This window comes from Lissotriton helveticus, chromosome 9, assembly GCF_964261635.1.
Source record: "Lissotriton helveticus chromosome 9, aLisHel1.1, whole genome shotgun sequence".
Lineage (NCBI taxonomy): Eukaryota > Metazoa > Chordata > Amphibia > Caudata > Salamandridae > Lissotriton > Lissotriton helveticus.
Genome location: NC_136070.1, coordinates 1,119,614,335 through 1,119,636,400, shown reverse-complemented (window position 1 = coordinate 1,119,636,400; position 22,066 = coordinate 1,119,614,335). Strand labels below are relative to the sequence as shown.

At 39.4% G+C, this 22,066-nt stretch overlaps 3 long non-coding RNA genes across 3 annotated transcripts; 1 reads left to right on the top strand and 2 right to left on the bottom strand.

Annotated features, from left to right (window-relative positions):
- Positions 1-4,986: 4,986 nt before the first annotated feature.
- On the bottom strand, positions 4,987-7,030 carry LOC144783307 (uncharacterized). Its single transcript, XR_013601427.1, has 3 exons — positions 5,904-7,030; positions 5,451-5,561; positions 4,987-5,090 (listed from the first exon to the last, which is right to left on the bottom strand). It is a non-coding gene; the product is annotated as an uncharacterized LOC144783307 (long non-coding RNA).
- Positions 7,031-10,629: 3,599 nt separating this feature from the next.
- On the bottom strand, positions 10,630-11,695 carry LOC144783305 (uncharacterized). The gene is made up of 3 exons (XR_013601426.1): positions 11,547-11,695; positions 11,094-11,204; positions 10,630-10,733 (listed from the first exon to the last, which is right to left on the bottom strand). It is a non-coding gene; the product is annotated as an uncharacterized LOC144783305 (long non-coding RNA).
- Positions 11,696-16,518: 4,823 nt separating this feature from the next.
- LOC144783304 (uncharacterized) lies at positions 16,519-18,562 on the top strand. Its single transcript, XR_013601425.1, has 3 exons — positions 16,519-17,645; positions 17,988-18,098; positions 18,459-18,562. It is a non-coding gene; the product is annotated as an uncharacterized LOC144783304 (long non-coding RNA).
- The last annotated feature ends 3,504 nt before the right edge of the window (positions 18,563-22,066 follow it).

Genomic DNA, 22,066 nt, shown 5'->3' with positions numbered 1-22,066 from the left:
ACAGTAAGTAACTCAATGACGGGCACTCCAATTGTGCTGTTTTCAGTTTCTTTAATGGAGACAGCATTTGCATGACGCGTTTCGCCTCCGTGAGGCTTAATCATATGCAGCTTTACAGGGGATGGGTTCGTTAGCTTTTAAAAAAAATAAACGTGACTCTAAACATCGAGAAGGGACTAGTGCCCAACAGTTCGAATTTAAAGTGACAGCAAGGTTCATATAATTCATCTTTTCATGGCATAGTACAGGGAAGTACTTCGCAATTACCTCCGGACAGTTCCTTAGAAATGCAGTATTTCTTGTGCATGTTTCCTGATACTATTTTTCATTATTGTTTTCTCTCCGTGTCCTTTGAACCACAGTGACCAGAATGCACCATTGCTGTCTCTTCGTGAGTAATGTCCCCCAATGTAGTTTTTGGCAAGATTTTCTCCTTCGGGTTATATATAAAACCTACTGCCGCTCGCCAGTAGGTAGTTATATTTAGGACCTCGTTACCATAACATTCTATTCCCAATAACTTTGGCGCCGATTGACGAATCTTCGCGAAATTTTCAAAACTAATTCTTTGTTGATATCAGCTCCTGTGTTGAAAGTTTGGGGGTGATTTGTCAAAGGGGGGCCAAGAAAAAAGGGAGTTCCAAAACGTGTTTTCTCCATGTTCATTTCCATAGAAAACTTTATAGACAAGGCTACAGGTCGAATTGGTGAACGGAATTACCCCAAATTTGGCAGGGGAAGGGTCTTGGTCTTGGTCTAGAAAGCATGCTTTTGTTTATTCTGTGTAAATCCGTTCAGTAGTTTTTGAGAAATATCGAAATTTACGGATATCGATATTTGGGAATTCTGCAATCTGATTGACTGAGGCGTTACGAGCACAAGCTTGCTGCTTATTGGCTGAGAGCGGTGCGAGCGGTTGCAACTAGGAAGTGTTGGCTGCCATTTTGTGATTCTGTTGAAGCGAGTAAGGGGAAAAAAGGACAAAAAAAGTGGGAAATAGGAGGGTAGGAGCTCTGTAACCTCTGTGGAGTGTTTAGGGTGTGCTATAGAGGGGGGCGAAGCAAAGTATTCACTCCTATCGGTGTGAAAGTGGTGGCTTACGAAAATTAAGTGAGGTATTGCCTGGAGTCTGTTGCTGCTAAGGTGAGCTGGTGCGGAAATTGTGTGTCTTATGCTGTGGAGTCATGTGCAGTGGCCGCTGCACTACACCTGTGGAAGTAGTGTCAGCATGTGCTTATACCTACTAGGACAAACTACTGACCCGTTCTGGTCTGAAAGTCCTGGTGTACAGAAGATTTGTGAGGTATTGTCTAGAGTCTCATGGTGCTACGGTGAGCTGCTGCCAGACTCGGGGATGAAAGCGTGAGCCCAAACTGTGTGTGCTATGCTGTGAAGTCATGTGCTCTAGGCGCTGTGCCATAATTGTCCAAGTAGTGTGAGCATGTAGTTATAGCTACTTGGATTAAATTGTAGCTTGTGTTTGGTGCTTAGGGGGTGTTATAGAGGGAGTGCGAAGGTAAATTTGCACATATCAAATCAATTCGGTATTTGTGAAGTGCTAACTACTCACTCCTATGGGTCTGATGGCGCTGGGGTGTAAGCGGAGCTGCTTAAGGACTTGGGGTAAAGCCGTTGAACTACTGACCCCTACCGGTCTGAAAGTGCGGGGTTCAGAAATTAAGTGAGGTATTGCGTAGAATGTCAGGCTGTTAAATTGAGCTGCTGCTGGACTCGGGGATGAAACAGTGAGCCTAAACTGTCTATGCTGTGAAGTCATGTGCTCTGGGCGCTGTGCCACACGTGTTCAACTTCTATATAATGCTTAGGTGGTGTTGTATAGGGATTGCGAAGGTAAATCAATACGGTGTTTGTAAAGTGCAAACTACTTACCCTTATGGGTGAGTAGAGCCAGGGATCAAAGTGAGAGGTCTGTGCTGCAAAGTGAGATGGTCTGGCCACTGCGCCACAGCTGTGTGGAGAATACATTTTGGCGAGGGTCCGGGAGTTGCCGTTATCTGGGCCTAAAATAGCGGGCCTAAGTTGTAAGTTATTGGGTGGCTCTAAAAAGAGCCCTTGTGTTCATTAGTTGGAGCTACATATAAGTGTGGATGCACAGCTTCAAGTTATTCATGAAAACTCGGTTTCCCTGATCTGTGAAGTGTACTCCATCACTTCTGTATATATCCGCCATATCAAAACGTCTGTTGTTCTTGTAGATGGAGCCCATTTTGTGGTCTCTGAGGTATATGTAGACACAGCTTTGTTGACTTTCTTCCAAGATTTTTCAATCTGAGGACAAAATTGTTTGGGCCATTTCCACTTCTGTCTTTGGCATATATTGGAATATACAAAGACAGTTTGAGGCAAAAGTAACATCAATTGCCCAAAGATGTCCTTCATAAGCATTTCCAACCTACCCCAGCCAATGTGCCTAGGTCGTTTCCATCACAGTGCACAATCATGAGGTCAGGGTGTTGGAGAGGCAAACAGGTTTTAACCAAAGGCAACAATTGGTGCCACTTCAATCCTCTCTGTCCAAACCATTTAATTTCCACTTTTTTTAAATCTTGGTCTAAGTCAATACGTCTCTGTTCTGCATGCCTCTTGCACCAGAAAACATAGCTATGTCCTACTATCCACACTAGCATTTTGAAGGTATGGCTGGAAGGTAGGGAAAGATGTCTGTAGCTCATGCTGTTACTTCGTAGAATAAGAGATATGTTTAAAGATGGGGAACTAGTTTCTTTTCACATACAAAACGATACCTGATTGGGAGATGAAAATTATTGTTTTTTAAAAGTAGGGTGCACATTCCTTTTGTGGAAAAGCATCTTTGTGATTGGTTAAGAAAAAGCAGTTTGAACGTGGAGTACATAATATAGGATACAATTTGATCAACTCAACCACACCTGCTACTTGCATTTGGACTACAGTGTTCGAACTTAAAACAGTCGTGAACTTTTAACCTGCATGTGCCGTTAAATGTTCGAGAAAATGTTGCAAAAAAATATCGTTAGGTTTAAAAAATTTGATGAACTTTTAACCTCCACATGTTATAGAATGTTTTAGAAAGTATGTTGATAGAATACGTTGCATTTCTGACTTCTATGTGCACTTGAAGATTAATAAAATAGTTTACATGTAAAATTAGAAAGACAGTGATAGAGAGAAGTTTTGAAAGCTAAAGGAACCAAGGAACTATTCGAATGTGTTCTTTATTACCTACTTATTACCTAGTTATAGAGTTAGGACCGAGTTTCGATAGGAAGCGTATTTTTAGTTTTGCTTATAACTTTGACGTCATATGATGAATCTTCATGAAATTTTGAAAACTAATATTGCTTCATATCAGCTCTTATGGTAAAGGTTTGGGGGTGATTCGTCAAGGGGGGCCGAGATAAAAGGGGGGGTCCCAAAATGTGTTTTCTCCATGTTAATTTCCTTAGGAAAGTTTAGACAAGGATACTGGTCGAACGGGTGAACGGAATTACCCCAAATTTGGCAGGGAGAAGGGTTTTGGTGTAGAAGGCACACTTTTGTTTATTTGGTGTAAATCCGTTCAGTAGTTTTTGAGAAATATTGAAACTTACAGGTATCGATATTTGGAAATTCTGCCATCTGGCTGATGCGTTACGAGCAGGAGCTTGCTGCTTATTGGTTGTGATGGTGTTGCAACTAGGAAGTGTTGGCCGCCATTTTGTGATTCTGTTGAAGCAAGTAAGGGGAAAAAAGGGCAAAAAAAGTAGGAAAGGAGGGTATGAGCACTGTAAGCTTTGTGGGGGAGTGTGAAGCAAAATAGTCATTATTACCGGGCTGAAAGTGCAGTGTTGCTCAGAGTGACATGGTGCTGATATGATATGGTGCTACACTCGGGTATGAAACCGAGAGTCAGTCAAAAAACTTTATTTCGATTTTTAAAAAATCACAAAAGTTGATACATAATACATAGAGGTGAGAATATATAAAATATAACCAAATTACAACATAAAAATAGGTTATGTAAATTGGAATCAACCATCCTTTGAAATTCTTAGTTATACAATAAATAGCTTAAAAACAGCTAAAAATTCACCCCTGCAGTACTGCCTCCTAGGGTGCCAGATTGTCATGGATTCGGCATACAAATCAGTTTTAAATTAATTCGGGATCAATACAGGAAGGTACATAGTGCAAGAACAATTGTCTAAAACTAAGGAGATAAAACATTTACCTAAGGCTCCTCTCTTTCCAACCAATCACCCACACCCAGCCCAAGAACTTGGCGACAGCAATCACAATAGACTTTTTCGTGGATGTTTTTTAAATCCTGACTGCCTCGCTACTTAACCTGGTGCCCAGATTTAGACATAGGGGTTCCTGCCATCTGGACCTGGGATTACTATAGGCTGGGCAAGCAAACAGAATGTGTGCCAGTGATTCGTTAGAATTCGGACAAAATGGACAATTGCTACTATTCGAGCTACGCCATTTGTTGGTAAAATACATTAAGAGGAAGCGGACCCACCCTAAACTGATGGTACAGTTTCCTGTCTTTAGGGGCAGTAATTAAATCCCAGTATCCTTCATACTTTGCTTCATGCTTGATCTCAAGGAAGACTCTGGATAACAAGGGGCCAGATAGAGCAGCAAACCGCCTCATAATAAGCGAGTTCCAGTATGCTGCCTTAAACTTGGTTTTAGGCGGAAATACACTGTCAGCAGATGAAGTCCTTAAACTGCTCATCCCCATCTCACATAGAGTGACTTTTACTCGCCTTAGCCATGGGATTTTGCTCATTCCGTCAGCCTCCCTAACTTCTAATAGAGCGTGGGCATAGTGTGAGAGCTCTGAGGTAACCCATAGCATTCTCCAGTATGCAACTGGCCTAAAGTGTGCCACATCCTCAATCGAGTAATACAAAAATGAGCTGGGAGTGCTAGTTTTATCTCAGACTCAATCAGAAATTTTAATCTTCAAAAGGAAACATACATCAATTTACAATTTCAAAAAAAACATAATATTGTTCTTGATGTTCAATTTCAAAATACAATTTTATTCTTGATGTTCAACAGCCGACGCGTTTCGTCCTAGAGGCAGGACGTCATCAGGGCTGCAAATGCAAAACACATAATACAGATGCATCAGTACATATGTACAATCTAAATCATATTGGTACAATCTCAATCAGTAATGACCTGAAAACATAACTCAAATCTCTTAAAAACCAATCATTGTGATACAGCTCAAGGTGCCGTGTGGTACTTTACAAAGAATATAATAACTTCACAAAATTAGAAAAAATAATAATAACAGATAGATAAGCGGGTACTTCCAGCCTATAATTCTCGCTCCAGATACAATCTGATGTTTCTCATTTGTACAATCCAATTATACATCCACATCCTGGGAACAGAAAAGCATGCAAACTGCTGCATAGTTATATTGTTTATGTCTTCAATAAATAGCTCACCTCGTACTCTTATCCTGTGGTTCTTCTGATATTACGATTTAGACTTTCAAACTAAGCAATTGTGCTACAAGAGGTCAGATCCTTCATCACAGTACCGGAAATTACCATAAACTAGGGTGGAGCAGAAGAAAAGGAAGACCAATAAGTTACCAAACATGACCTGTATATCTTCCTGATTTCGATTCACTAAGCTCCAAAGCTCTCTGAACTTAGATTCACCCTATCTGACATAATGACATTTTATACCTACAAGAAATGCGTACCTGGAAAACCCTAGATCAATGTATTTCTCAAATCGATTAATCCTTTATTCCTTTAATCGAGAGTCCTTTAAAAACTAGTCAGCCAAATGGTATTCATACCTAGAAAAGTTAAGAAAATACCTTAATGTATTAGGTTGCTCAGCCCACCCTCTCTGATCTTAAAAGATTTCCATATCCTGTCTTCACTTACCATAGTCCAATACAGTGTAGCCCAAGAAACAAATAACATCTATTATCCAATGATCCTAATATTCCGTTCTGCACCAATCCATTCTGCAAAATAACAATAAACAGAATTTGTAGCCTTCCCATCTCTTATTCTACTCTTTGCCTATTACCCCAAAGCTCCACCTACACTTACCCTTAGCAACAAGACCTCCTGCTCCACACCATCCGGACTCGATAAATTCCGAAGGTGTAATGCTCCGAACTCCCTATGCTTAAAAAGAACCGAGAGCCAATCAAAACGCTCTCCATTCCGCGCGTATTTTAATTGTGTGCATCTGCGAGAAAAGGAACGTTTCCAATTAGGTCCGCTAGCTGCGTGCCTTGATACTTAGTATATCCGCTCATGCGCATTGAGCTATGTCTAGTATTTCCGTTCATGCGCTTTCGTTCGAATTACCGGCAATGCGCATATGCCAGTCACTGTTGTCAGCCAATCAGGTCCGCTGTCTGCGTGCCTTTCGCGCGCATTGAGCTGTATCCTTGCTATTATTTCCGGTCTTGCGCGGCTCACCACAACGTCTTTGTATACGCTTCTCCAATAAGGTCCGCACTGCGCATTTAGGTTAGCATTTGCCAAGACGGTCTACTTCACGCATTGGACTGCATATTAATCCTTCCAATAACCTAAGTATTTCCGGCTATTCCAATAAACAGTATCCGGTCGTGCGCATATCATTCTTATGCCTCCTTCAATAAGGTCCGCACTGCGCATTTAGGTTAGCATTTGCCAAGACGGTCTACTTCACGCATTGGACTGCATATTAATCCTTCCAATAACCTCAGTATTTCCGGCTATTCCAATAAACAGTATCCGCTCGTGCGCATATCCTTCTTATGCCTCCTTCAATAAAAGTTACCATCAACTCTACCAAATGCGAAATACATTACACATTACCACCGTTTCCTACTTCTTGCAACCAATGTCCCTTTCCCAGATGCCCAATAAAAAGAAAATAATAAAAAATTAAGAATAAAAGATAAATTGAAAACTGACTACATCTATAAGTCAAATCATATGAACATAATTTAGAAAGAAAAAAGAAGGAAAAAAGCAGCAGTTTGTTTGCTCCACATCCCAGAATGTTTACAATGAGCATACAATAAATGCTAGAAATGCCTGTTAGGACATTCCTTATTTGAACAGACTGAATTCAATCACATTGGTCTATCACATATCATGTTTTACTCTCGACTATGCCAAAAAGTGATGTAGTTCAGAATCAATATTTAAACCACACATTTTTGTACGACATTTGATTATCCAACGTGCTTCTGCTTGGCGAATTCGTAATTCCCAATCTCCACCTCTCACATGTTGAGACACTTTTTCTATGCCATGAAATTTGAAGTCAATACTAGAACCATGTTCCTTTTCCATATGTGCATAGAGGGGAGATCTCGTATCTCGGTTAATGACTGCTCGTCTGTGCTCCTGTATTCTCAATTTGAGGGGTCTTTTCGTACTCCCTATGTACACTTTGTTACAGCAACATATTATGGCATAAACTATTCCTACGCTATTGCAGTTAATAAATTCATTAACATGAAATTGTCTTATACCATCAAATCCAAAAGTTTTAGTTTTGTTCATACCGTGCGGGCATATGACACATGCCCCACAGACATAAAAGCCTTTTGGCTGGGTAGGAAGCCAATCCTTAGTTTGCTTCACTATCGGACGAATGTAATTCGTTGAGACCTTGTCCCTAATTGTTGGACATTTCTTAAACGTTATTAAAGGTTTGTCATCCAAGATGGAAGCCAAACCTGGGACACCTTTCAGCAAAGTCCAATTCCTACTGAGAGCCTGCCTGATTTTGTCTTTTTGCACGCAGTATGCTGTAACAAAGGAAGGCTTGTGCCTAACTGGCTCTTTCTTTTTTGGAGACAGGGTAGTGGCTCTGTCTATCTTTGACACTTTATCACTCGCCCTTGCTAGATCTTTTTTGGCATAGCCTCGTTTACCTAGTCTTTGTTTCAGTTTGTTTAGCTCCTGAGAGTAGTCATCATCCCGACTGCAATTTCTGCGGGTTCTGACCATTTCTCCAAAGGGTATTCCCCCAACTACTGAATTCGGATGAAAACTGTCTGCCCTCAAGATGGAATTGGTGGCAGTTTCTTTCCTATACAATTTACTGTTGATTTTGTCCCCATCCACCATCAGCGTCACATCCAAGTATTCAATGCTAGATGTACTGTAATTCATCGTCAATCTCACATTGAAATCATTGTGATTCAAGTAATACAAATAATTATTTAAATCCTCAGGTGTGCCTCTCCATATTATAAGAATGTCATCGATGAATCTGGCCCAAAATACCACCAGATCCATCCATTCCCCAGCTCTGCGGCTCCAGGCGTGCTCCCTCTCATACCATCCCATAAATAGATTGGCATAAGAGGGAGCAAACCTGGATCCCATCGCTGTACCCCTGACTTGGTGATACCATTCATCCTCAAATAAGAAGTAGTTATTTTCAAGGATCAACTGGCTCATTTGAATAATCATTTTAGAATGGTGTCTCAAACTTGCACTCCTGCTACCTAGAAAGTGTTCTAGCGCTTTTAAACCCTTGTCCATTTCAATGCAGGTATAGAGACCCACAACGTCCAACGTTGCCAAAATCATACCATCTTCCCATTTAAAATCTTGCAATTTGTTAAGAATGTCAGTGGTGTCCCTAACATATGAAGGTAAGTTCACCACTAATGGTTTGATAAAACCATCCACAAATTCTGACAGATGTTCCGTGACGCTGCCGATGCTGGAGACTATAGGCCTACCTGGTGGGTTTACTCTGTTTTTATGAATTTTCGGTAATGTGTATAGGAAGGGAGAAACAGGATGACTAATATTTAGATATTTATATTCTGATTCCTCTATCAGTCCTTCTTCCCTCCATATACACAAGTGCTCCAATATAGTCTGAGCAATCTCTTTGGTTGGATTGGCATTAATTTTTTTGTAACAATTCACATCTTTTAGTTGTTCACGTATCTCAGCCACATAGTTAGACCTGTTCATCACCACGATGTTACCCCCCTTATCGGCTTCCCTGATAATAATTGAGGGATCCTGTTTTAAATTGGACAAAGCCAATCTTTCCTGCCGGGACAGATTATCTCTATAATGACTGTTCAACGAAATGTTATCTTGTAGTTTATGGAATTCTTGCAATGTCTTTTCCATGAATAAGTCAATTGCTGCATATTGGCTACCATGGGGAATGAACTTAGATTTGCAACGTAAACCACTAGTGCACTGGTAGTTCGTTTCAATTTCACATAAACTGGCCACATCATCCACATTGAGATCCATTTCCCCCGACAAAGTCATTAACAAATGAACATTTTCCAACTCTGCCAATGTCATTTCAGAATTTTTATTATTCAATATTCTCTTCTGCACATTTACATCCAATGATGAGAAAAAACTTTTCAATTTTAAATTCCTGCAAAATTTAAACAAATCAATATGCAACTCAGTGTAATTGCAATTATATACAGGACAGTATTTTAATCCTTTTTCTAGCACAGAAATTTCATGTTCACTCAAAAGTCTATCCGACAAGTTAATGACTTCCAATTCCCCAGGGATAGCCTGTTCTAATCCTTGTTTCTGTTCTGACTCCTGGTACCCATCCTTGTATTTGTGGGATTTCCTCCTCCCCCTTCTAGTCCTCCTATGAACTTTTTCCGACCCTTCTTTATCATTTTGAGTTCGTCGCAAAAAGAAGAATTCTTCTTGGATGCTCCTCCTACGGCACCCATGGCATTCTCCTCGATAGAAGAGATGCTGGAGCTGCTATAATTTGTGGACGTGCTTAAATCACCTGGTTGTGCTGTCCCTGTAGTTTGATTGGGTTTAGGTTTTGGTTTAGCCACCTCATCATAACCTCGGGCAAAAGTGAAGATTCTCCCTTCATTATAGTCCCGCTCATCTCTTTTTAACTTACTCAGTTTTTTATCTTTAATTTGTAATTGATGTTTATTGATAACATCTTTAAGAATAAGATAATTCTTATCCGTCAGCTCAGGTAGATTCATCTCTTTTATCTCTTTTTCCAAATCAGCGATTTGTTGTCTTAACTTTTCTACTTTCCTGTCCGAGTTCTTAATGAGAATATTCATCATATTAAATGATGAAGCATATAGATTCTCTTCCCACTCCTTAAGGTGATCCTCCTCGAGGTCATCATAAGTTGGGAAAATGAGAATACGAAGTCCTCGCGGTACCCTCTTCTGTTCCATATAATTTTTGAGGGTTACACCATCCCACCATTTGCTTAATTCGGATTTGCGTAGTCTTTCCAATTTTAAGAATTTATCTCTCAGACTAATCTTAGTTTCATTTCTTTTAGTACCCGCGGCTCCATTAGGCTGTCTAATTTGAAAGACTTCTGCTGCCAATTTATCTCTGTCATCATCCATGTTTTAACAGGTCCCTGTGCTACTCTACCCTTCAATAAAGGTTTATACAGAAAGATTTTTGGATGACGTAGGGTATAATAGGTGCACTAGAGATAGTACATCAAATTAATGATAACACTCCACCAACTACTGGGGCATCATCCTACCCCAGATTCAACTAGACAAATACAAAAATGAGCTGGGAGTGCTAGTTTTATCTCAGACTCAATCAGAAATTTTAATCTTCAAAAGGAAACATACATCAATTTACAATTTCAAAAAAAACATAATATTGTTCTTGATGTTCAATTTCAAAATACAATTTTATTCTTGATGTTCAACAGCCGACGCGTTTCGTCCTAGAGGCAGGACGTCATCAGGGCTGCAAATGCAAAACACATAATACAGATGCATCAGTACATATGTACAATCTAAATCATATTGGTACAATCTCAATCAGTAATGACCTGAAAACATAACTCAAATCTCTTAAAAACCAATCATTGTGATACAGCTCAAGGTGCCGTGTGGTACTTTACAAAGAATATAATAACTTCACAAAATTAGAAAAAATAATAATAACAGATAGATAAGCGGGTACTTCCAGCCTATAATTCTCGCTCCAGATACAATCTGATGTTTCTCATTTGTACAATCCAATTATACATCCACATCCTGGGAACAGAAAAGCATGCAAACTGCTGCATAGTTATATTGTTTATGTCTTCAATAAATAGCTCACCTCGTACTCTTATCCTGTGGTTCTTCTGATATTACGATTTAGACTTTCAAACTAAGCAATTGTGCTACAAGAGGTCAGATCCTTCATCACAGTACCGGAAATTACCATAAACTAGGGTGGAGCAGAAGAAAAGGAAGACCAATAAGTTACCAAACATGACCTGTATATCTTCCTGATTTCGATTCACTAAGCTCCAAAGCTCTCTGAACTTAGATTCACCCTATCTGACATAATGACATTTTATACCTACAAGAAATGCGTACCTGGAAAACCCTAGATCAATGTATTTCTCAAATCGATTAATCCTTTATTCCTTTAATCGAGAGTCCTTTAAAAACTAGTCAGCCAAATGGTATTCATACCTAGAAAAGTTAAGAAAATACCTTAATGTATTAGGTTGCTCAGCCCACCCTCTCTGATCTTAAAAGATTTCCATATCCTGTCTTCACTTACCATAGTCCAATACAGTGTAGCCCAAGAAACAAATAACATCTATTATCCAATGATCCTAATATTCCGTTCTGCACCAATCCATTCTGCAAAATAACAATAAACAGAATTTGTAGCCTTCCCATCTCTTATTCTACTCTTTGCCTATTACCCCAAAGCTCCACCTACACTTACCCTTAGCAACAAGACCTCCTGCTCGAAAGGCACGCAGACAGCGGACCTGATTGGCTGACAACAGTGACTGGCATATGCGCATTGCCGGTAATTCGAACGAAAGCGCATGAACGGAAATACTAGACATAGCTCAATGCGCATGAGCGGATATACTAAGTATCAAGGCACGCAGCTAGCGGACCTAATTGGAAACGTTCCTTTTCTCGCAGATGCACACAATTAAAATACGCGCGGAATGGAGAGCGTTTTGATTGGCTCTCGGTTCTTTTTAAGCATAGGGAGTTCGGAGCATTACACCTTCGGAATTTATCGAGTCCGGATGGTGTGGAGCAGGAGGTCTTGTTGCTAAGGGTAAGTGTAGGTGGAGCTTTGGGGTAATAGGCAAAGAGTTGGCTGACTAGTTTTTAAAGGACTCTCGATTAAAGGAATAAAGGATTAATCGATTTGAGAAATACATTGATCTAGGGTTTTCCAGGTACGCATTTCTTGTAGGTATAAAATGTCATTATGTCAGATAGGGTGAATCTAAGTTCAGAGAGCTTTGGAGCTTAGTGAATCGAAATCAGGAAGATATACAGGTCATGTTTGGTAACTTATTGGTCTTCCTTTTCTTCTGCTCCACCCTAGTTTATGGTAATTTCCGGTACTGTGATGAAGGATCTGACCTCTTGTAGCACAATTGCTTAGTTTGAAAGTCTAAATCGTAATATCAGAAGAACCACAGGATAAGAGTACGAGGTGAGCTATTTATTGAAGACATAAACAATATAACTATGCAGCAGTTTGCATGCTTTTCTGTTCCCAGGATGTGGATGTATAATTGGATTGTACAAATGAGAAACATCAGATTGTATCTGGAGCGAGAATTATAGGCTGGAAGTACCCGCTTATCTATCTGTTATTATTATTTTTTCTAATTTTGTGAAGTTATTATATTCTTTGTAAAGTACCACACGGCACCTTGAGCTGTATCACAATGATTGGTTTTTAAGAGATTTGAGTTATGTTTTCAGGTCATTACTGATTGAGATTGTACCAATATGATTTAGATTGTACATATGTACTGATGCATCTGTATTATGTGTTTTGCATTTGCAGCCCTGATGACGTCCTGCCTCTAGGACGAAACGCGTCGGCTGTTGAACATCAAGAATAAAATTGTATTTTGAAATTGAACATCAAGAACAATATTATGTTTTTTTTGAAATTGTAAATTGATGTATGTTTCCTTTTGAAGATTAAAATTTCTGATTGAGTCTGAGATAAAACTAGCACTCCCAGCTCATTTTTGTATTTGTCTAGTTGAATCTGGGGTAGGATGATGCCCCAGTAGTTGGTGGAGTGTTATCATTAATTTGATGTACTATCTCTAGTGCACCTATTATACCCTACGTCATCCAAAAATCTTTCTGTATAAACCTTTATTGAAGGGTAGAGTAGCACAGGGACCTGTTAAAACATGGATGATGACAGAGATAAATTGGCAGCAGAAGTCTTTCAAATTAGACAGCCTAATGGAGCCGCGGGTACTAAAAGAAATGAAACTAAGATTAGTCTGAGAGATAAATTCTTAAAATTGGAAAGACTACGCAAATCCGAATTAAGCAAATGGTGGGATGGTGTAACCCTCAAAAATTATATGGAACAGAAGAGGGTACCGCGAGGACTTCGTATTCTCATTTTCCCAACTTATGATGACCTCGAGGAGGATCACCTTAAGGAGTGGGAAGAGAATCTATATGCTTCATCATTTAATATGATGAATATTCTCATTAAGAACTCGGACAGGAAAGTAGAAAAGTTAAGACAACAAATCGCTGATTTGGAAAAAGAGATAAAAGAGATGAATCTACCTGAGCTGACGGATAAGAATTATCTTATTCTTAAAGATGTTATCAATAAACATCAATTACAAATTAAAGATAAAAAACTGAGTAAGTTAAAAAGAGATGAGCGGGACTATAATGAAGGGAGAATCTTCACTTTTGCCCGAGGTTATGATGAGGTGGCTAAACCAAAACCTAAACCCAATCAAACTACAGGGACAGCACAACCAGGTGATTTAAGCACGTCCACAAATTATAGCAGCTCCAGCATCTCTTCTATCGAGGAGAATGCCATGGGTGCCGTAGGAGGAGCATCCAAGAAGAATTCTTCTTTTTGCGACGAACTCAAAATGATAAAGAAGGGTCGGAAAAAGTTCATAGGAGGACTAGAAGGGGGAGGAGGAAATCCCACAAATACAAGGATGGGTACCAGGAGTCAGAACAGAAACAAGGATTAGAACAGGCTATCCCTGGGGAATTGGAAGTCATTAACTTGTCGGATAGACTTTTGAGTGAACATGAAATTTCTGTGCTAGAAAAAGGATTAAAATACTGTCCTGTATATAATTGCAATTACACTGAGTTGCATATTGATTTGTTTAAATTTTGCAGGAATTTAAAATTGAAAAGTTTTTTCTCATCATTGGATGTAAATGTGCAGAAGAGAATATTGAATAATAAAAATTCTGAAATGACATTGGCAGAGTTGGAAAATGTTCATTTGTTAATGACTTTGTCGGGGGAAATGGATCTCAATGTGGATGATGTGGCCAGTTTATGTGAAATTGAAACGAACTACCAGTGCACTAGTGGTTTACGTTGCAAATCTAAGTTCATTCCCCATGGTAGCCAATATGCAGCAATTGACTTATTCATGGAAAAGACATTGCAAGAATTCCATAAACTACAAGATAACATTTCGTTGAACAGTCATTATAGAGATAATCTGTCCCGGCAGGAAAGATTGGCTTTGTCCAATTTAAAACAGGATCCCTCAATTATTATCAGGGAAGCCGATAAGGGGGGTAACATCGTGGTGATGAACAGGTCTAACTATGTGGCTGAGATACGTGAACAACTAAAAGATGTGAATTGTTACAAAAAAATTAATGCCAATCCAACCAAAGAGATTGCTCAGACTATATTGGAGCACTTGTGTATATGGAGGGAAGAAGGACTGATAGAGGAATCAGAATATAAATATCTAAATATTAGTCATCCTGTTTCTCCCTTCCTATACACATTACCGAAAATTCATAAAAACAGAGTAAACCCACCAGGTAGGCCTATAGTCTCCAGCATCGGCAGCGTCACGGAACATCTGTCAGAATTTGTGGATGGTTTTATCAAACTATTAGTGGTGAACTTACCTTCATATGTTAGGGACACCACTGACATTCTTAACAAATTGCAAGATTTTAAATGGGAAGATGGTATGATTTTGGCAACGTTGGACGTTGTGGGTCTCTATACCTGCATTGAAATGGACAAGGGTTTAAAAGCGCTAGAACACTTTCTAGGTAGCAGGAGTGCAAGTTTGAGACACCATTCTAAAATGATTATTCAAATGAGCCAGTTGATCCTTGAAAATAACTACTTCTTATTTGAGGATGAATGGTATCACCAAGTCAGGGGTACAGCGATGGGATCCAGGTTTGCTCCCTCTTATGCCAATCTATTTATGGGATGGTATGAGAGGGAGCACGCCTGGAGCCGCAGAGCTGGGGAATGGATGGATCTGGTGGTATTTTGGGCCAGATTCATCGATGACATTCTTATAATATGGAGAGGCACACCTGAGGATTTAAATAATTATTTGTATTACTTGAATCACAATGATTTCAATGTGAGATTGACGATGAATTACAGTACATCTAGCATTGAATACTTGGATGTGACGCTGATGGTGGATGGGGACAAAATCAACAGTAAATTGTATAGGAAAGAAACTGCCACCAATTCCATCTTGAGGGCAGACAGTTTTCATCCGAATTCAGTAGTTGGGGGAATACCCTTTGGAGAAATGGTCAGAACCCGCAGAAATTGCAGTCGGGATGATGACTACTCTCAGGAGCTAAACAAACTGAAACAAAGACTAGGTAAACGAGGCTATGCCAAAAAAGATCTAGCAAGGGCGAGTGATAAAGTGTCAAAGATAGACAGAGCCACTACCCTGTCTCCAAAAAAGAAAGAGCCAGTTAGGCACAAGCCTTCCTTTGTTACAGCATACTGCGTGCAAAAAGACAAAATCAGGCAGGCTCTCAGTAGGAATTGGACTTTGCTGAAAGGTGTCCCAGGTTTGGCTTCCATCTTGGATGACAAACCTTTAATAACGTTTAAGAAATGTCCAACAATTAGGGACAAGGTCTCAACGAATTACATTCGTCCAATAGTGAAGCAAACTAAGGATTGGCTTCCTACCCAGCCAAAAGGCTTTTATGTCTGTGGGGCATGTGTCATATGCCCGCACGGTATGAACAAAACTAAAACTTTTGGATTTGATGGTATAAGACAATTTCATGTTAATGAATTTATTAACTGCAATAGCGTAGGAATAGTTTATGCCATAATATGTTGCTGTAACAAAGTGTACATAGGGAGTACGAAAAGACCCCTCAAATTGAGAATACAGGAGCACAGACGAGCAGTCATTAACCGAGATACGAGATCTCCCCTCTATGCACATATGGAAAAGGAACATGGTTCTAGTATTGACTTCAAATTTCATGGCATAGAAAAAGTGTCTCAACATGTGAGAGGTGGAGATTGGGAATTACGAATTCGCCAAGCAGAAGCACGTTGGATAATCAAATGTCGTACAAAAATGTGTGGTTTAAATATTGATTCTGAACTACATCACTTTTTGGCATAGTCGAGAGTAAAACATGATATGTGATAGACCAATGTGATTGAATTCAGTCTGTTCAAATAAGGAATGTCCTAACAGGCATTTCTAGCATTTATTGTATGCTCATTGTAAACATTCTGGGATGTGGAGCAAACAAACTGCTGCTTTTTTCCTTCTTTTTTCTTTCTAAATTATGTTCATATGATTTGACTTATAGATGTAGTCAGTTTTCAATTTATCTTTTATTCTTAATTTTTTATTATTTTCTTTTTATTGGGCATCTGGGAAAGGGACATTGGTTGCAAGAAGTAGGAAACGGTGGTAATGTGTAATGTATTTCGCATTTGGTAGAGTTGATGGTAACTTTTATTGAAGGAGGCATAAGAAGGATATGCGCACGAGCGGATACTGTTTATTGGAATAGCCGGAAATACTGAGGTTATTGGAAGGATTAATATGCAGTCCAATGCGTGAAGTAGACCGTCTTGGCAAATGCTAACCTAAATGCGCAGTGCGGACCTTATTGAAGGAGGCATAAGAATGATATGCGCACGACCGGATACTGTTTATTGGAATAGCCGGAAATACTTAGGTTATTGGAAGGATTAATATGCAGTCCAATGCGTGAAGTAGACCGTCTTGGCAAATGCTAACCTAAATGCGCAGTGCGGACCTTATTGGAGAAGCGTATACAAAGACGTTGTGGTGAGCCGCGCAAGACCGGAAATAATAGCAAGGATACAGCTCAATGCGCGCGAAAGGCACGCAGACAGCGGACCTGATTGGCTGACAACAGTGACTGGCATATGCGCATTGCCGGTAATTCGAACGAAAGCGCATGAACGGAAATACTAGACATAGCTCAATGCGCATGAGCGGATATACTAAGTATCAAGGCACGCAGCTAGCGGACCTAATTGGAAACGTTCCTTTTCTCGCAGATGCACACAATTAAAATACGCGCGGAATGGAGAGCGTTTTGATTGGCTCTCGGTTCTTTTTAAGCATAGGGAGTTCGGAGCATTACACCTTCGGAATTTATCGAGTCCGGATGGTGTGGAGCAGGAGGTCTTGTTGCTAAGGGTAAGTGTAGGTGGAGCTTTGGGGTAATAGGCAAAGAGTAGAATAAGAGATGGGAAGGCTACAAATTCTGTTTATTGTTATTTTGCAGAATGGATTGGTGCAGAACGGAATATTAGGATCATTGGATAATAGATGTTATTTGTTTCTTGGGCTACACTGTATTGGACTATGGTAAGTGAAGACAGGATATGGAAATCTTTTAAGATCAGAGAGGGTGGGCTGAGCAACCTAATACATTAAGGTATTTTCTTAACTTTTCTAGGTATGAATACCATTTGGCTGACTAGTTTTTAAAGGACTCTCGATTAAAGGAATAAAGGATTAATCGATTTGAGAAATACATTGATCTAGGGTTTTCCAGGTACGCATTTCTTGTAGGTATAAAATGTCATTATGTCAGATAGGGTGAATCTAAGTTCAGAGAGCTTTGGAGCTTAGTGAATCGAAATCAGGAAGATATACAGGTCATGTTTGGTAACTTATTGGTCTTCCTTTTCTTCTGCTCCACCCTAGTTTATGGTAATTTCCGGTACTGTGATGAAGGATCTGACCTCTTGTAGCACAATTGCTTAGTTTGAAAGTCTAAATCGTAATATCAGAAGAACCACAGGATAAGAGTACGAGGTGAGCTATTTATTGAAGACATAAACAATATAACTATGCAGCAGTTTGCATGCTTTTCTGTTCCCAGGATGTGGATGTATAATTGGATTGTACAAATGAGAAACATCAGATTGTATCTGGAGCGAGAATTATAGGCTGGAAGTACCCGCTTATCTATCTGTTATTATTATTTTTTCTAATTTTGTGAAGTTATTATATTCTTTGTAAAGTACCACACGGCACCTTGAGCTGTATCACAATGATTGGTTTTTAAGAGATTTGAGTTATGTTTTCAGGTCATTACTGATTGAGATTGTACCAATATGATTTAGATTGTACATATGTACTGATGCATCTGTATTATGTGTTTTGCATTTGCAGCCCTGATGACGTCCTGCCTCTAGGACGAAACGCGTCGGCTGTTGAACATCAAGAATAAAATTGTATTTTGAAATTGAACATCAAGAACAATATTATGTTTTTTTTGAAATTGTAAATTGATGTATGTTTCCTTTTGAAGATTAAAATTTCTGATTGAGTCTGAGATAAAACTAGCACTCCCAGCTCATTTTTGTATTTGTCTAGTTGAATCTGGGGTAGGATGATGCCCCAGTAGTTGGTGGAGTGTTATCATTAATTTGATGTACTATCTCTAGTGCACCTATTATACCCTACGTCATCCAAAAATCTTTCTGTATAAACCTTTATTGAAGGGTAGAGTAGCACAGGGACCTGTTAAAACATGGATGATGACAGAGATAAATTGGCAGCAGAAGTCTTTCAAATTAGACAGCCTAATGGAGCCGCGGGTACTAAAAGAAATGAAACTAAGATTAGTCTGAGAGATAAATTCTTAAAATTGGAAAGACTACGCAAATCCGAATTAAGCAAATGGTGGGATGGTGTAACCCTCAAAAATTATATGGAACAGAAGAGGGTACCGCGAGGACTTCGTATTCTCATTTTCCCAACTTATGATGACCTCGAGGAGGATCACCTTAAGGAGTGGGAAGAGAATCTATATGCTTCATCATTTAATATGATGAATATTCTCATTAAGAACTCGGACAGGAAAGTAGAAAAGTTAAGACAACAAATCGCTGATTTGGAAAAAGAGATAAAAGAGATGAATCTACCTGAGCTGACGGATAAGAATTATCTTATTCTTAAAGATGTTATCAATAAACATCAATTACAAATTAAAGATAAAAAACTGAGTAAGTTAAAAAGAGATGAGCGGGACTATAATGAAGGGAGAATCTTCACTTTTGCCCGAGGTTATGATGAGGTGGCTAAACCAAAACCTAAACCCAATCAAACTACAGGGACAGCACAACCAGGTGATTTAAGCACGTCCACAAATTATAGCAGCTCCAGCATCTCTTCTATCGAGGAGAATGCCATGGGTGCCGTAGGAGGAGCATCCAAGAAGAATTCTTCTTTTTGCGACGAACTCAAAATGATAAAGAAGGGTCGGAAAAAGTTCATAGGAGGACTAGAAGGGGGAGGAGGAAATCCCACAAATACAAGGATGGGTACCAGGAGTCAGAACAGAAACAAGGATTAGAACAGGCTATCCCTGGGGAATTGGAAGTCATTAACTTGTCGGATAGACTTTTGAGTGAACATGAAATTTCTGTGCTAGAAAAAGGATTAAAATACTGTCCTGTATATAATTGCAATTACACTGAGTTGCATATTGATTTGTTTAAATTTTGCAGGAATTTAAAATTGAAAAGTTTTTTCTCATCATTGGATGTAAATGTGCAGAAGAGAATATTGAATAATAAAAATTCTGAAATGACATTGGCAGAGTTGGAAAATGTTCATTTGTTAATGACTTTGTCGGGGGAAATGGATCTCAATGTGGATGATGTGGCCAGTTTATGTGAAATTGAAACGAACTACCAGTGCACTAGTGGTTTACGTTGCAAATCTAAGTTCATTCCCCATGGTAGCCAATATGCAGCAATTGACTTATTCATGGAAAAGACATTGCAAGAATTCCATAAACTACAAGATAACATTTCGTTGAACAGTCATTATAGAGATAATCTGTCCCGGCAGGAAAGATTGGCTTTGTCCAATTTAAAACAGGATCCCTCAATTATTATCAGGGAAGCCGATAAGGGGGGTAACATCGTGGTGATGAACAGGTCTAACTATGTGGCTGAGATACGTGAACAACTAAAAGATGTGAATTGTTACAAAAAAATTAATGCCAATCCAACCAAAGAGATTGCTCAGACTATATTGGAGCACTTGTGTATATGGAGGGAAGAAGGACTGATAGAGGAATCAGAATATAAATATCTAAATATTAGTCATCCTGTTTCTCCCTTCCTATACACATTACCGAAAATTCATAAAAACAGAGTAAACCCACCAGGTAGGCCTATAGTCTCCAGCATCGGCAGCGTCACGGAACATCTGTCAGAATTTGTGGATGGTTTTATCAAACCATTAGTGGTGAACTTACCTTCATATGTTAGGGACACCACTGACATTCTTAACAAATTGCAAGATTTTAAATGGGAAGATGGTATGATTTTGGCAACGTTGGACGTTGTGGGTCTCTATACCTGCATTGAAATGGACAAGGGTTTAAAAGCGCTAGAACACTTTCTAGGTAGCAGGAGTGCAAGTTTGAGACACCATTCTAAAATGATTATTCAAATGAGCCAGTTGATCCTTGAAAATAACTACTTCTTATTTGAGGATGAATGGTATCACCAAGTCAGGGGTACAGCGATGGGATCCAGGTTTGCTCCCTCTTATGCCAATCTATTTATGGGATGGTATGAGAGGGAGCACGCCTGGAGCCGCAGAGCTGGGGAATGGATGGATCTGGTGGTATTTTGGGCCAGATTCATCGATGACATTCTTATAATATGGAGAGGCACACCTGAGGATTTAAATAATTATTTGTATTACTTGAATCACAATGATTTCAATGTGAGATTGACGATGAATTACAGTACATCTAGCATTGAATACTTGGATGTGACGCTGATGGTGGATGGGGACAAAATCAACAGTAAATTGTATAGGAAAGAAACTGCCACCAATTCCATCTTGAGGGCAGACAGTTTTCATCCGAATTCAGTAGTTGGGGGAATACCCTTTGGAGAAATGGTCAGAACCCGCAGAAATTGCAGTCGGGATGATGACTACTCTCAGGAGCTAAACAAACTGAAACAAAGACTAGGTAAACGAGGCTATGCCAAAAAAGATCTAGCAAGGGCGAGTGATAAAGTGTCAAAGATAGACAGAGCCACTACCCTGTCTCCAAAAAAGAAAGAGCCAGTTAGGCACAAGCCTTCCTTTGTTACAGCATACTGCGTGCAAAAAGACAAAATCAGGCAGGCTCTCAGTAGGAATTGGACTTTGCTGAAAGGTGTCCCAGGTTTGGCTTCCATCTTGGATGACAAACCTTTAATAACGTTTAAGAAATGTCCAACAATTAGGGACAAGGTCTCAACGAATTACATTCGTCCGATAGTGAAGCAAACTAAGGATTGGCTTCCTACCCAGCCAAAAGGCTTTTATGTCTGTGGGGCATGTGTCATATGCCCGCACGGTATGAACAAAACTAAAACTTTTGGATTTGATGGTATAAGACAATTTCATGTTAATGAATTTATTAACTGCAATAGCGTAGGAATAGTTTATGCCATAATATGTTGCTGTAACAAAGTGTACATAGGGAGTACGAAAAGACCCCTCAAATTGAGAATACAGGAGCACAGACGAGCAGTCATTAACCGAGATACGAGATCTCCCCTCTATGCACATATGGAAAAGGAACATGGTTCTAGTATTGACTTCAAATTTCATGGCATAGAAAAAGTGTCTCAACATGTGAGAGGTGGAGATTGGGAATTACGAATTCGCCAAGCAGAAGCACGTTGGATAATCAAATGTCGTACAAAAATGTGTGGTTTAAATATTGATTCTGAACTACATCACTTTTTGGCATAGTCGAGAGT